Below are 17,388 nucleotides of genomic sequence, written 5' to 3'. Positions count from 1 at the left end.
GAATATCATACTGCTGTGATGAGCAGGTCTTGGAAATTCTCGAAGTTTGTAGGAGACAACTTCTTGTCCCAAGTACTTAGTAAGCCAACTAGGAAAGACGCCCTCCTAGACTTGTTATTTCTGAATAGAGAAGGACTTGGGCATGTGATGGTAGGTGGCTGTCTTGGCCACAGCGATCATGAAGTGGATGAGTTTAAAATTTTCAGTGTAATGAGAAAAAAGTGCAGCAGAGTTGCTACCCTGGATTTCAGGAGAGAAAACTTTAAGTGATTCAGGGAGCTATTTAACAGAGTACCCTGGGAATCTTCTTTTGAGGGCTTAGGAGACCATGAGTGCTGGTCAGTCTTTAAGACTCACCTTTCAGAAGCATAGGAGCAGGCAATTCCACTGTGTTGTAAGTCAAGCGAGAAGGGCAGAAGACCAGCTTGGTTGAACATGAACTCCACATGGAGCTCAAGAGGAAAAAGAAATTGTATGATCTCTGGAAGTGAGGTCAGGCTTCACAGGAAGATTACAGAGCTGTGGTTCATGTATGTAGGGAGAAGACATGAAAGGCCAAAGCTCAATTAGAGCTGAGACTAGCCAGTGTTGTTTAAGATAACAAGAAGGGCTTTTTTAAGTATGTTAATAGAAAGAGGAGGTCTAAAGAGAATGTTGGATCAATACTTGTTGAAGATGGTCATCTGTCTAATAGGGATGAAGAAAAAGTGGAGGAATTCAATGCATTTTTTGCCTCAGTCTTTAATGATACTGATAGACTGTCAGAGGACCACAAATGTGGGAACAGTGACTTTCCATTTGTGGACACTGAAATTTTAAGGGACCAGCTATATCAGCTGAATGTTCATGAGTCCATAGGGCTTGATGAGATTCAACCCAGTGTACTGAAGGAGCTAGCGGATGTTATGGCAAGACCCCTCTCAATCATCTACCAAAGGTCTTGGGAGCCTGGGGAGTTCCCTTCTGACTGGAAGCTAGCCAATGTTATTCCAATTTACAAAAAGGGTGTGAGGGAAGGCCCAGGGGACTACAGATCTGTTAATCTAACCTCAGTTCATGGAAAAAATTATGGAGAAGATTATACTGAGTACTGTTGAAAGGTATTTAATGAATAATGTAATCATCAGACACAGTCAATATGGGTTCACAAAGGGGAAGTCCTGTTTAACTAATTTTATATTCCTCTATGATAAGGTCACACGCCTAGTGGATGAAGGGAAGGCAGTGGATGTAGTTTTTCTGGATTTTAGTAAGCTCACAACATCCTCTGGACAAGTTGTCCAACTGTGGGATGAGTAGATTCAAGGTGCACTGGGTGAAGAACTGGCTGAAGGGCAGAGCTTAAAGTGCAGTGAATGGAGCTACATCTGGGTGGCAACCGGTGGTGTTCCTCAGGGGCCAGTTCTGTTTAACAATCTGTATGCAGGAGTTGAATGCACCGTTAACGAGTTTGCTGATGATTCCAAACTGGGAGGTGCTGTTGACTCTGTTAAGGGACAAGAGGCCTTGCAGGAGGATCTGAATAGATTGGAGCATTGGGCTGTAATTAATGGAAAGAAACTTTACAAGTCAAAATGGTGGATTCTGCACCTTGGATTGAGCAACACTGGGCACAAGTATAAAATGGGAGAGGAGTGGCTGGAGAGCAGCCCTGCAGAAAGGGATCTGGGGGCGCTGGTTGACAGCAGGCTCAACATGAGTCAGCAGTGTGCCCTGGCAGCCAAGAGGGCAAAATGCATCCTGGAGTGCATTAGATACAATATAACCAGCTGGTCAAAAAGTACTGGTCTGGCCTCACCTTGATACTGTGTGCGTTTCTGGGACCCGCAATTTAAGAAGGATGTGAAGGTCCTCCAATGTGTCCAGAGGACGGCAACAAAGCTGGTGAAAGGGCTGGAAAGAACATCCTGTGAGGAGCAGCTAAGACTTTGGGCTTGTCTAGTTTAGAGAAAAGGAGGCTGAGGGCCAACCTCATGGCTCTCTAAAACTTCCTGAGGAAGACAAGTGGAGACAGAGGTGCTGAGATCTTCTTCCTGGTATGCAGCAATAAGACATGTGATATTGGTTCAAAGCTGCACCAAAGGAGGTTTAGACTGGAAATTAGGAAACATTTCTTTACCAAAAGTGTGGTCAAACAGTTCAACAGGCTTCCTAGAGAGACGGTCGATGCCCCAAGCCTGTCAGTATTTTAGGAGCATTTGGACAATGCCTTTAACAATGTGCTTTAGCTTGGTCAGCCCTGAATTGGTCAGGCAGTTGGACTAGATGATTATTGTAGGCCCCTTCCAACTGAAATAGTCTAGTCTATTCCGTTCCATTCCATTCCATTCCATTCCATTCCATTCTATTCTATTCTATTCTATTCTATTCTATTCTATTCTATTCTATTCTATTCTACTCTGAAAAAAAAAATTAGATTTTTGCCCCAATTCAACGACATTTTTTCACAGAAATTAGAATCAGTTCTGCAGACAGTTTACCAATAAACTTAGATGAAATGACATTGATCTACATATCTTAATTTTCATGGACAAAGGCTAGTTTTAATTGTATTTTATGGTATGCACTTCCTGGTGGAAGAGCCAAGATTAAGCAATATGTCAACTCAGGGCAAAAAAAGAATAATTCCAAACACAAAATAAATAGGTACTTGCTCTTTGTTTTGTAGTGAATTAAGTGAATAGAAAACAATAATGTTTCAAATGTGGGTGGAACTAAAATGTTTTCTCTTCGGTAGATAAAATCTATTATCTCATTTGTTTTCTGTTATTGCCAGTGTAAACTATAAACTTACATACTGTTTCTATATTTATTTTAATTTAAAAACTAATTTCAGATACAATTTAGCATTGAGATATAGCATAGATACAGTTTGTTCTCACATCTACAAAGTGCACGTCCACTTATTGACTGGCTTTTATTGGCATAGAGCAGTATGGGAAATTTTTACTTCTAGTCTTTAATGTAAGGCTGCATTGAAAATCTTTCTGCTTTCTATGTAATGACTGAAAAGGGGATGAAACTCTCATTGCTTTTCATTAGTGCTGTTAATTTGAAAAGCAAGCTAATTCAAAAGTGGCCCAGGAGTAACCTGGGTTCTGTAAGAGCTGAACAGGGATGGCAAGGGGCAAGTCACGGGCAATGCCTTCTTTGAATCATGAGAACTGCCAATCCATTTTTAAATATGAATATGTAAATTTCTAAACAATATAATCACTTTGAAAATAACTATTATGGTCTTATGTGGGCAGGAGCCTTGTTTTCTTTGTTTCAGGAGCTGGCATTGACCCATAGTCCTTATCAACTGAAGATTTCTTTCCTAAAACAATTTGTTCAGTTCTGCTGCAGGAGTTCTGTTGGAAGATGAGCAGCTCAACTGGAGTCTGTTCTTCCTGTTATTTTTGAAGGGCCAAAGGAAGAAGAAGTTTCAAAAATGTTATTCTGACAGTTTGTCTGGACACCTAAAAAAGTATTGTAGTGCCAAACATATTTATATTTTATGTATTTTTTTATTTATCAAACATTATTCATTTACTTACATTTAGGTATTACACCAGCCCTACTTGCAGAATTGAGAAGGCCTGTTTTCGTTTTGTACTTTCTACCTTTTCTATCTAAACTGTTATTTAACCTCACTTTTTAAACATGTTGGAAACTCAAAGCACCCCTTGATGATGATGATGATATAAATGGAGGCCAATGTAAAAATTAATGTCATAGAAGTAAAACGTGCAAAAAGTTGTTGTAGGGATAGTTTAATAAAGATAGTCTATTAAATGAGAGCTGAAAGTTCTCTGTTTAAAACACAGACTGCTTTAATTCAGAAGCCCGAGGGGACATTTTTTAAACCTCACATGACACCCAAATAACTAACCCCCAGTGAAATTTAGTGGAGTTAGATATCCACTACAGGTTATGCCTTCAACATTTCCCTGTTTATGTGGATGTAAGGGATTCAGAGAGCCTCAAATTTAAGGGCTTGACTTTGAACACAGTATAAACATTCAACTATATGTAAAGACAATGCATTAATTTATTCAGCTGGAAAATGCACAAATGCACTAAAAGAAAAAAACCTTGTTTGCATGCAAAAAGTTGCAACATGTGCTTCACAGACATGTGCAGTATTAAGAAAACCAAAACATTCTCTTTGTAAGTTTTTTGTACCTTGCATAAAGTGAGCAAAAATATCTACATGCTTTTTCTTTCTCTGTCAGCTTTATGACATCCTGCTTCTTGTTTTCCATACAGTTTATACAGCAATTGTTTGGACATGTATTTTGCGATGTAATATTGTAAATGTTTATAACTGTTTAGGAAAAAGGTTCTATAAATTTGAGCCCTACAGGGTATCAGGTCTGCAAAGCAACTTAATAAATTTTAAGGCAATGGTATCCAGACAGGAGTTTAGTTATCAAGTTATTCTTGATTATGGTGTTTTCAGAAAGGGCAATAAACCCCTGGAGGCTCTTGAAACACATGGCAAGTGATAGGTTTTCCTATTCTGCTATAGTTTTTCCAATGTGGTCTGTGGTTCTTTTAATAATCAGGAAGCAAAGTTTATATAGATCAGTTACTTTTAATGTCAATGTATTTTTGGCTTTTCCGAAAAAAAAACAACCTGTAAATCTGCCTGAACAAATTGAAAATCTCTTTTGTTAAAAAATTCAAAATGCCACTTTTTTTTTTTTAATTTTATGAATTCTATACTTTAATGATTTCTTATTATTTTTTTAACTTCTTCAGGATTTACTTTACTAAGATTGCATTTGAAATCCTTCACTTTCAAAGCTGTCTCTAATATTAATAAATATATCAGAAAGGTATATTTCTGATTTCTTTTGTATTTCTGTCAGCTTTTTCTCAAGGAGAAATTAATCTCAAAAACCCCATACTTTCAAAAAATTAAATATCTCATTTGTGATAAAAAGCTATTTACTGACAACCAGAAGTTTTAAATGAAAATTTCCAATTGTACTCACTGGTGATTAGGAGTTATTTTCATTTTAGTAGAACATTGGTAGGGTAATGCTAAGAGTGAATTTCTCGAAGACTTCAATTTCATCTTCATTTTTACTTAGAAAGATCCAATTTGTACATATTGCTTCTGTATTAACAATCTCCACGTGCAACTGTGATTTCAGATACTACTTCTAACATAGTCCCATGAATAAATTGTATCAATCACAGAGTAGTATGACTCAGTTATCACTTCTTCATATTCCTTCTCTTGGAATCAACAACGAAGGACATTCAATATACTCAGTGCCTTGCACAGACCACCTGCTTCAAGAGTGGTTGTAATGAGGATACCAATCCTGTCTACTTTTTTGAGCACAGGTATAAAGTTCCATTTCTTTCTTAGAGCAAGCAGTTCTAGTCTGTCCTAACAATACACACACTTGCTACAAGTGAGCACTCTGTGTACAGACAAAGTTTGTATATATCACTTAGATCAGTTTTTGCACAGTGTCATGTAGATTTTTGTCATTTGAGTTTCTATAGAGATAAAGCTGGATAAAAACATGGCTAGTGTCCTAAATCAGTATTTCAAACAATTTGGAAGCTTTTGGAGTATTTTGATAAGGTGGAAAGTTTTAATGTACTACTGAAAAATACCACATGGTATCTATCGCAAGCTATCAGTCCACTTCAGGTATTATTTTTAACAGCATTTGAAAGATTTGTTGGTTCAGGGTGCAAGTTTTTTTTCATGCAGAGGGCCAATTGATATTCAAATGAATCTTTGTGTGACCTGCAAAACTGATTCTGTATCCCAGCTCTTCTTCCTCCTCCACAGAGGAGGCAGAGAAAGTGAAGAGTACATTCTGAGACACATTTTTATTTCATATTCACATATGAAATTCTACTGAAGTCAGAAACTTTGCACATGTGTAACCAAAAGCTAAATGTGATCCCTGCCCTCTGTCTATAATGGGTGCAGAGGGACCTACCTGAGTAAATTTTATGCTTGACTTCTTTTTAAAGTGAATATAAAAGGTAGCAGTAAATTTAAGCCCACAGGGAACTTTCCGCATTGTATAATATGGATGTTTCATTGCATAGTACTCATGAAAATTGAACTTGATATGAGCTATAATTATGACAAAGGTAAGTGAGAGTGTGATTCTCACTTTGAGCACTCTTCCCCTTTGTCCTTTATGTGTACTTTTAGTCACCTTTAATAGCTAGGGAGATGCTTTGTGCCAAAGGTTTTCACATATGGTAGAAAATAATTAATCAGTTAATAATATATGAATCTTGCCCTACATTATGAGTGCAATCACCCAGATGGGAAACCAGAAATATTGAGGATGCTAAAGGTTTAATTGAGACTTTCATCTTGGCAATGTTCAGTGACTCTGATATTTTCATATATTGAATCAGACTCACGTCACACTTTAAAAACTTCCCTGATGGTCTAGAATTCAGAAACTTCCTCATCATTTATGTACAACTAAGTTGTTTTGGCTAGTGAGAGCCACGTTAAAATAGCAGTCAAGGTTTTATTTCTGTTTCAACGTAAACATCTTCTCTGCCCTATCTCAGTCAGGTTTAATCCTTTTCACAGAATCACAGAATCTTAGTGGTTGGAAGGGAACTCTGAGATCATCGAGTCCAACCACAAAAAAAAAAAAAAAAAAAAAAAAAAAGCACCCAACAAGCACCCAACCCCAAAAAAGCACACAACACCCCACCACAAACAATAATCTTGGGCACTAGAGAATGCCCTGAAGAGCCATGTCTACATGTTTCTTAAATACCTCCAGGGATGGTGACTCCACCACCTCCCTGGGCAGGCTGTTCCAGTGCCTGACCACTCTTTCAGTAAAGTAATTCTTCCTAATATCTAATCTAAATCTCCCTTGCCGCAGCTTCATACCATTTCCTCTGGTCCTGTCGTTATTCCCTTGGGAGAAGAGGCCAACCCCTGCCTCTCTACAGTTTCCTTTCAGGTAGTTGTAGAGGGCAATGAGGTCTCCCCTCAGCCTCCTCTTCTCCAAGCTAAACATGCCCAGTTCCCTCAGCCTCTCCTCATAGGACTTGTTCTCCAGACCCCTCACCAGCTTGGTGGCTCTCCTCTGGACATGCTCCAGCACTTCAATGTCTTTCCTGTAGTGAGGGGCCCAAAACTGAACACAGTATTCGAGGTGAGGCCTCACCAGTGCCGAGTACAGAGGCACGATGACTTCCCTACTCCTGCTGGCCACGCTATTCCAGATACAAGCCAGGATGCCATTGGCCCTCTTGGCCACCTGGGCACACTGCTGGCTCATATTAAGCCAGCTGTCCACTAACACTCCCAGGTCCTTTTCTGCCGAGCAGCTTTCCAGCCACTCAGCCTCAAGCCTGTAGCGTTGCCCGGGGTTGTTGTGACCAAAATGCAGGACCCGGCACTTGGCCTTATTAAACCTCATACAGTTGGCCTTGGCCCATTGATCCAACCTGTCTAGATCCCTCTGTAAAGCCTTCCGACCCTCAAGCAGATCAACACTCCCACCTAGTTTGGTGTCATCCGCAAACTTACTGAGGGTGCATTCAATCCCCTTGTCTAGATCATCAATAAAGATATTGAACAAGACTGGCCCCAAAACTGAGCCCTGAGGGACACCACTGATGACCGGCCGCCAACCAGATTTTGCTCCATTAATCACAACTCTCTGGGCATGGCCATCCAGCCAGTTTTTTATCCAGCGGAGGGTACACTTGTCTATGCCATGATTCTCCAGTTTCTCCAGGAGAATGCCGTGGGGGACGGTGTCGAAGGCCTTACCAAAGTCCAGGTAGACAACATCCACAGCCTTCTCCTCATCGAGAAAGCGGGTCACATGGTCATAGAAAGAGATCAAGTTGGTCAGGCAGGACCTCCCTTTCATAAACCCATGCTGGCTGGCCCTGATCCCTTGGCTGCCCTGCACTTGCCTTGAGAGCTCACTCAGGATGATCCTCTCCATGATCTTTCCCGGTACAGAGGTCAGGCTGACAGGCCTGTAGTTTCCGGGATCCTCCTTCCGGCCCTTCTTGTAGATGGGCGTCACATTGGCCACCCTCCAGTCATCCGGCACCTCTCCTGTTGACCAGGATTGTTGATAGATAATGGAGAGAGGCTTGGTGAGCTCTCCTGCCAGCTCCCTGAGAACTTTTGGGTGAATCCCATCCGGCCCCATAGACTTATGCGTGTCCAGGTGCATAAGCAAATCATTAACTACTTCCTCCTGGATTACAGGGGAGTTGTTCTGTTCTCCATTCTTATCTTCCAGCCCAAGAAGCTGAACACCCTGGGGGTAGCTGGTCTGACTATTAAAGACAGAGGCAAAGAAGGCATTAAGTATCTCAGCCTTCTCCTCGTCCTTGGTTGCAAGGTTTCCCCCCGCATCCAGTAAGGGATGGACATTCTCTGTCACTCTCTTTTTGTTGATGTATTTATAGAAACTTTTTTTGTTGTCCCTTATATTAATTGCCAGGTTGAGTTCCAGCTGGGCTTTTGCCTTCCTGATTTTTTCTCTGTATGACCTAACATGATCTCTGTACTCCTCCTGAGTTGCCTGTCCCCTCTTCCAAAGGTGGTAAACCTTCCTTTTTTCCTTAAGTCCCATCAAGAGCTCTTTGTTCATCCAGGCCAGCCATTTTCCACGCCCTTTAATTGTGCGCCTCATGGGGACAGCCTGCTCCTGGGCCTTTAGGATTTCCCTCTTGAAGAGCGTCCAGCCTTCCTGGGCTCCTTTGTCTCTCAGGACTACCTCCCACGGGACTCTCCCAACCAGGGTTCTGAACAGGCTAAAGTCTGCCCACCGGAAGTCCAAGATGGAGGTTTTGTTAACCCCCTTCCTTACCTCACTATGGATGGAAAACTTAACCATTTCATGGTCACTAAGCCCAAGACGGCCTCCGACTTCCACGTCCCCCACTAGCCCTTCTTTGTGAACAGTAGGTCTAGCAAGGCACCTCCCCTGGTAGGCTCACCTACCATTTGTGTCAGGAAGTTATCCTCCATACACTCGAGGAACCTCCTAGCCTGCCTGCTCTCTGCTGTGTTATATTTCCAGCAGTTGTCTGGTAAGTTGAAGTCCCCAACTAGAACAAGGGCTGGCGTTTGCAAGACTGCAGCCAGCCGCTTATAGAATACCTCACTTTTATCACTCAAACTAGAGGAATGAGCCTGGATCTTATACTTTTCATCTGCAATTTGAAAATATAATATTTTGGTGGTATTTGAAGACTTCTTCTAATTTGGGAATCGAAGCAAGTAGTTTCAAATGCCTGATGGGATTGTTAGCTATAATATTGCGCAATATAGTCAGAGACAACTTCATATTTTTATTGTTCATTTTAACGTCATAACCTTGTGTGATCAAGTTGGAGTATGTGTGGGTTATGATGTGGTATGAAACCACTGTTTTCCATTGCTGCCTCCTACTGTGTGGAACTTAGCAGAAGCTAGCTAGGATTTCCATGTAAGAATAAAAATTGTTGTCTAGGACTGCAGACTTCTTTGTTTGCTTTAAAAAGTAAATAAATTTCTACCTGTTATGGCTGTGAAGAAAGCCTGAACATATAACTGAGGCAACAATGCTCCTCCTAGCTTACTGAGAAAGTGAAACAATAACTCAGGTGAGAGAAATATATTCACTTCAAAAACTCATGACATTTCAGACAGTAGTCTGCAGTGTGGCGTAGAGATAATCATTCCAGGTTCAAACAGAGACACTTTGCATGCCATAAGCTGTCTTATCAAAGCAGTACTGAAATCTGTCTAGGCCAACATACTCCGCTGACATCCGAGGTAAATTAACATGTACTGAGCTTTGTGAATTTTTATCTTAACTGTTTCTGGAACTCCAGTTAGTGTATTTAACCATAAGATGTCTTTAGTCCATGTATTCATCAGCAACATAAGATACCTGGATAGTAATGTTGATCACTGTAAATATTGTAAGTATTTTCACTGTACTTCAGTGTATTTAAAGTAGAAAAGAAAGAGTCAATATTAAGAAATACCACTCATTTAACTCTGAACAACCTCTTTGAATTCTTTCATATTCTTATGTGTTATTTGTATTATTTTTTTGTAATAAAACTATCAAGCTTCGTGTATCTGAAAACTATTATATTTAGATAGAGCTTAATTTTTTTGTTGTTTTTTTTTTTATGGCATTCACAGTGTCTCAACACAATTCTAGGCATTTTACCTTAAATAAAGTATCTAAAGTACCCAGCTCCACCCTCTAATTTTTTCATACTGGCAATGGAGATAAGTAAGAAGCCACATAAATCCTTAGGAGACAATGCTGTTCTACTTAACACAAGTATGTCTTCTCACCATAAGCATTGGGAAATCAAGCAGCAACAGAAGAAAAGCTGGGTGTCTACCCTGGACAATTGAGAGAACACAGAGAAGTCACTAGACACCTCCACTCACTAGTTGAAAATATGTTCACATAAGAGAAGAGATGATGAAGATGACGTTTATGGGTTCACAAAACTTTCAAGCTAGAAAAGGACTGCAAACAAGGAATGGATTTCTGTCTGGGACTTAGTCTTCAGTTAAATGTGATTTAGACTGAGTAGAGTTCTTTATGTACACCCAGAAGTCTCAATTTAACTGTTTTCTGATACGTGAAATGGCAGACTCTTGAGTATAACAGAAGTCATAAATTGAGGTAGAGTTCACTTGTGATGATCTGCAGCTGGGCAAAAATAGTCCATACCAAGTCCTTCAGCTATGTCATGGCACAGAATCTCTCTCCCGCTTCATGAATTCATCAGGTTCTCCAATAGTGTTTGCTATGTGGAGACAGAGAAGGAGACTTTCATATTTTAGTGAATAAATGTGTGAAATATAGCACTAACGGTGAAACAATATCAAGCGAGAAGCAGCTGGATGAATCTTGTTTAGTATGAGACATGGAAGGGAGGATGAAACACAGAAGTGCATTAGAATAAGATTGCAGAAATTAAGACAGCAGAAGCTGTATAAAAATCTTAGCTGTGAAGGAGAAATGATCACGTGGACATGAATGAGAAACAGGGACAGAAGATTGTAAGTGGATTTCAGTCATTTGATGTTGGTTTCACATTAGAATTTGTTGAGTAAAGAAAGAAACTTTTGTAGTGAAACAATTCATTTGTGCATCAGTGGTCCTGAATATCCTGCAGCTAGCCAGTGTATTCATGATCGTGTAAAATTTCTTATTTTAATTTAATTCAATCTGTCTATCCATCTATATAACTTCCATCATCAAGCTATCTGGATGCTGATGGTTAAGTTTGAGTTAAGTTAAGACAGTCTCCAAAAAAGCTTATATAACTGAATAAATTTAATTGTACACATTAGATACTCTCATATTCAACAGATTACTCCCAATTCTTCCTCTCCTTTTGATGAAGGTGATGTGCTGGGTAAATGTTGCATGCTTCCCTATACAAAGATCAGCTTCTGCTCCACTTCTTTGTCCATATCATTACTTGAAACTGATATGAAATCTTCAGCTTCCATTAAATCAGTAAGTACTCGCAACTGTTTAAAATTCACATAAACCCAGGCCCTCAAAGATTTTGAGGTGCCTTCTGGATATAGTCCATGCATTTCTGAACTGTGTGTGAAGAACTGATGCTTGTATGACCTGACATGAGATGCTTCGTTCTATTCATCATTCTCTTCCTTTCTCCCATACTGAAGAATGAAAAAGTCACCATTATTGTGATTTCATAAAACTTGTAGAGATAACCTGGTCATCAAGAGAAAGAATGTTCCTCAGGGGAACATAAATTGCAAACTGATAAAGGAAAAGCAACAACAGAAGTAACTTGTGTTTTTTCAGTGTTTGGCATTAGTGACATTTTCAGGGAAGAAGTAGATTCAGCTTAACATTCCTTCATTTCTTCAAAAAAAGGCATCTGCAACCACAGGCACAGCTTCAAATGTCTACTGCCATCTAGAAAAGCCCAAGATTGGAAAAGCTTAGTTCTGTACTTTTGGTTTAGCTCAATGAATCAAGCAATTTTTTATCAGATTTGATACACCCTTCAAATTCTGCATTCCTATTTCTTGTAACTTTCATAAAAAGAACAAAAAAGGGCAATTCATTTCAATATATTCAAGGAAATTAAAAACATATGGGTTTTTTTCAAAATATTCATAATGAAATTGTGTCTTGGGTTGTTGGGAAAGTAAAAATGTATCCATAGTTGGGCAGGTTCATAACAGACAAATTCTCTAGTAGCCTCTAGACATGATAATCCAAATGTATTTCTTATCCAGGAGAGGACTTAAACTACATGCTGTTGGAAATCAGGAGATGTAGTGGGGGAATTATTATTTTATATTTAGTGCCATGGTCTCTTTTTCATTAAAAATCTGGTTTGGATCATTTTTAGAAGAAAGGATACTGGGCTAAGTCTTTTGTCTAATCTAGTACAAAAGACCTCATACACTCAAATGTACATTTATATATATATACATATATGTGAATAAATTCAATTCAATTCAATTAACTTTTGAAATGTAACTATTAATACCAGTTTTCAGTAAAATTCTGGAGGAAATAGTTCCTTAACATCTGAATTTTAAAAGCATATCATACAGAAATACAATCTAAACACCCAACAACCTATTCCATCTACTATCAAAATTAAACCAGAACAAAAGGCCCATCATAAAGTGAAAAACAAAAGAAAAAAAAAATCAAACATAATGGAATTTTTCAAGTTCTGTGAAACTGACAGGGAAAAACAGAGAGGTGAAATGTTAAATAAAAATATAAAATAAAAGTTTTTCTGGAAAAAACAAACAATTTTCAAAATCAGAGCTAATATTCTTACAAGTATTGACTGATGAGGTGGAATGATGGTCCTCCTGATGCTCAGGAGAAGCAATGATTCTGATTACAAATGCTGGACTGAACTTTTCCAGAGTAGAGTGCAGCAGTGGAACTAGTACTAATAGCTCATTCCCTACTCAGATGACTTACCTCTAAAAAACACAGTAGAAGTAAAAAATAATTTGGGTGGAGGAAAACATTGTCTTGTTCAGGTCCAATCTACGAAAAAGACTGAAAAAAAAATAAATGAATGTGGAAATATTTAACCCAAAGGATATGCAAAATAGCAGAAAACAAACAAACAAAAAAAGGCTTTATTTCACCAGACATTCAAGTTAATCCCATTCTAATCTAGGAGGCGTACAGAAGATTCATTACTCTATGGTGACTTTGAATAAGAGATGTACAATAGATGGCCCTGGAAATTGTAATTGTGAAGTGCGCTAAAGCCTGGTGTGGTGGCACTTCAGTAAACTGACCCATGAGTTGAACTCAAACTCAGCTTTTTAGAAAGAATGAAATACCCAACAACAATATTTACTGAATAGGAGCTCTTTCAACATAATATACGTAGTTTGTAGAGAAGATGTTCACATAGGAACAGCAGCTGCAGTCTAAGATGTTATACCACACCTGACAGCTACTTATTAGTTCCTGTGCTGGAGGTTATTGGTCTCATGGGCTCAGTCATGGAAGGAGGCCTCGGTGGTCTGGTAAAACCAGGCAAGGTTACTCAAACTACCAATTAAAGTATTTTAACGAACTCAGCCTGATTAGTTTTGAAGAAGATTTTAGGTGGCAGTCACCTAAGAAGTGTGGTGGTGGGATGGTTGGGTGTTAGGTTCCCACAGAAGGACAGTGATAAAAAACTGGTCTTGAAGTCTTAAAAGCCCGTGTGGATCCAAGAAAACATCCCTCTTCATAGGGTTATGCAGTGAGAAAAAAAGGTTGAGTAATGGCTTAGGTTGCTTCATATAATGACATAGAATACCACAGAAACCGTTACAGAACAATGTAATGTTTGTGTACGGAACAATTTTAATATTATATCTGTCATTTGTCTTCTTAGTTTTATTAAATTAAACTATTTCTCAAAATCTTCAGATTTGAATTACAAGAAATTATGTAAAATCTGGCAAACCCAGAAATGTAGTATTTAAATCCACACCCTCTGTACAAAGATGAAGAGACTATAAGATACCTAAGCCCAGTCTGCAGCCCTTAATCATGTGAAATATATTCTGAAATCAGTAAAATTAGTCAAGATGTATTGTAGTGAAGTTACTTGTCATTATTAATGTCAGGTGATAGTGGTAAAGAATCTTATATTAATTGGCCATGTGCCCATGCAAAAATCTGACTCTCTCATACAGTCTGAGTATTTTCACACATAATTAAGCGCACACAGGTGCTTGCAAAGAACCAAATTGAAAATCAGAAATTAAACCGTAATTTCATTGATGTCAGCTGTAAAATTCTTGTAGCTTCAGCTGCACTGAGATTCCAACCCTGGATCTGCAGCTTCCGTGAAGCAGTCTGTCTTTATTTTAAAAACAAAACCAAACCGTTCTTTGAAACTGAATATAAGAGAGAGTTCTTTCCCTGGACAAATCACAAATGTAGATCCTACTGATCAAAGTAAGTTTGTATCAGGTTAAGGAAAGGAAATCTTTTAAAGAAAATATTAGGCATAAAGGCTGTCCTAAACATGGAGAAATGGACTCAGACAATTCCAGGAAAATTAGAAAAATGCTGAGTAATTATAAATAAAAATCAGGCCAATCCTCAACTTTTTAATTCTTAATTTAGATGCGGTAGCTCTTTCCCATGCAGCTTTCTACTCTTTTTAATCTGCAATACTACAAGATCTTCAAAGCTTCTAACACACTTCCTAAATTTTTGTTCAATGAGAAATCATAGTTTAAGAGCTGATTTAATAGAAACAGAATTACAAGAACAATGGGAACTAAGGTTATTATCAAAAAGTTATTTTTACCTTCAGTAATATTTTTCTTTGTATTCAAATTATTTTCTTTTTTTTTTCTTGTGCTTTCCCAATGGAAAATCTTTCCCTGTTTACTAACTTATAAAGAAGCAGTTAAATGTACACATACTAACTTTTTGCAATAACGTTGTCAGAGAACTCTGGTGACAGAAGTTGGAGGAAAAGGGGTTATAAGGAAAGCAATGAAATACTAAAGTCTTCAAAAACTTTCACTTTTTAATTTTTTTTTGAAATAACTTGCAATTCCAGATGAAATTTGACAAACAGCATCAGCTGAGACTGCTGGATGCAGTGAAGACATGTTCTCTTTCTCCATAATAATAATAATAATGTGTGAACATACTGACAAAGTTTAAATCCACACAACCCATTTCAGGACAGAGCTTTTAATCTCCCTGTTAATCGAGAGGACAGGCCACCCACTGCTCTGAATCAGAGTTTCTGCAGAACCTTTGGTTAGGGCTATCCGCTTTGCATTTAAATATTTATATAGTTGCTGAGAGAGAGCCCACAAGCAAGCAGCAGTAACTGTCTATATTGATTATTCCCTTTTTAATAAAAGGGAGACAAGAAGGAATGGTTGAGTACCAGATTTTGCTGTGTACTTGTCTTTTTTTGAAAAAAAAATATGAACAGCATCAAACGAGAAGGCACATGGCTCAGGTACTTTGTAACTCAGTGGTCCTTGTAGAATGTTTCAGTTTAAACCTATTGTGTTTACGTGGATAATGAATTTTTGGCTTCCCCATGCTGTTGAGTGCTCCGTTTCTGGACATGATTAAAAAAGAATAAGTAATAATATAAATTATTTGGCACCATAGAAATAAAGCAATCATTTACACTGTCCTACTCATAAGCTCTTTGAATGTTTCAGCTTCTGAACAAAAACACAGCCCAATGCTTTTATTATAGTTTTTCTTTTTTTTCGAAATGGATGGTAGATGACAATATACTAAGGCATCATAACAGAAAGTCATGAGATTTATTGATTCAACTCAAAGCTGCTGGAGTTCCCATATATCAGAGCTTTCAAGTAGTAGTGAACTCACCCTATATCATATCCATTAAGGATTTTTTTATTATTAAAAATCCAATAAAATATTTATAACTCTGTTAGAAACCCCTGTTGGTTAGATGAATGCAATTCTAAGCACTATGATTATCTAACACAAAGTTTTACACATATATCTTGTTTGGAGGTTATTTTATTTCTTTCTTTTCTTCTTGTCAATCCAGTGAGTTTTAATTTCAAGCTATCGAAATTTTCATGCTATATACAATAAGAGACTTCCTGACAACTGTCTGAAATGTCCATCTCTCTCCAGCAAAGTCTGAAATTTAAATCTCCCTTAGGGCTATTTAAATATCCTTTTGTGAATTCAGAAATAATTAGATGATCTCTTATAATGAAGCAATTTATATTAATAAAAGAAAAGTCACAACCTATCTAATGAAGGTTGGAGGTGGACTCTCTGCTCCCTTGTTACCACATCTTAATGCAGCATCTTTGTGCTTCTGGGAAAGCAATTGGAAAGTATTCTCTGGAGATGTCTGTACTAGAAAGAACATGAGAAGGTACGTGTACAGGACAAATGCATGACATTTCAAAAGAGCTATCATATTTTAGTGTACAGCCAGCAGTCTTCTTTCAGGCAGATACATTTTGCTAGTAGAAGCAGAGTTTTTACACTATTTAAAGACTGCATCTCCCCACAACAGAAAAGATTTAGCTACTGATAAAAGTAGGAATATTTTCAATCAGTTTCATCACGTAATGCATGAACTGTCAAGGTATTTATATTTACTGATGCCAGCAGAGATGTTTTTTATAAATGGCTTTTCAAGTTATCCACAGGATCAAGAAAAAACCTCAACATTCTGGAAATGGTTTAGTTTTAGCCTTAGTTTCTTCTTCAAGTTACTGTATAAAATAAAAATATAAATTTATGCCACTTTTCATGTATCTTATAATGCCTAATAATTATTATTGCATAGATAGGATAAATTTGAGGAGACAGAAGATTTATTCACTATCGTAAAAAATACCTGTATATAAATAAGTATTGATGCGGTAGAGAAAAAACTCTTTAGGCAGTACCTACATATCTTTGGGTCAGAGCATCTGTACACATGGAAGTCACACCAGTTTAACTACATCATTTTCTAAACCCATTTACCTAAGCTGACATAAAGAAAGACAGCAGACACTTTTCAGCACATAAACTTGGTTTCAGCGCAGGTTTGAAATGTCAGGGCTGCAGGCAAATGACCAGACCTTTCAGCTGGCCTGAGGTTAAGAGAACTGAGCAGGACAGGGAAAAATACTGGACTTGACATAAGAAATTGTGTGAGAAGCTGACAAAAGTTTTCTCCCATGAAGAGCAGTCGAACTTCACAAAAAACTGGAGGCAAACACTGGGCATCTTTTGAAGAGTTCCATCTCAAAAGGCTAGCAGCACCTGGCTAATCACAGCAGCAATAGCATATATGGCAGGGACTACCAAGGTAACAGAAATAATAAATGTGGGCTCATGTGTATCACAGATACAGGGGAGAAAAAAT

Source organism: Rissa tridactyla, chromosome 3, assembly GCF_028500815.1.
Source record: "Rissa tridactyla isolate bRisTri1 chromosome 3, bRisTri1.patW.cur.20221130, whole genome shotgun sequence".
Classification (NCBI taxonomy): Eukaryota; Metazoa; Chordata; class Aves; order Charadriiformes; family Laridae; genus Rissa; species Rissa tridactyla.
This window is presented reverse-complemented; position numbering follows the sequence as displayed.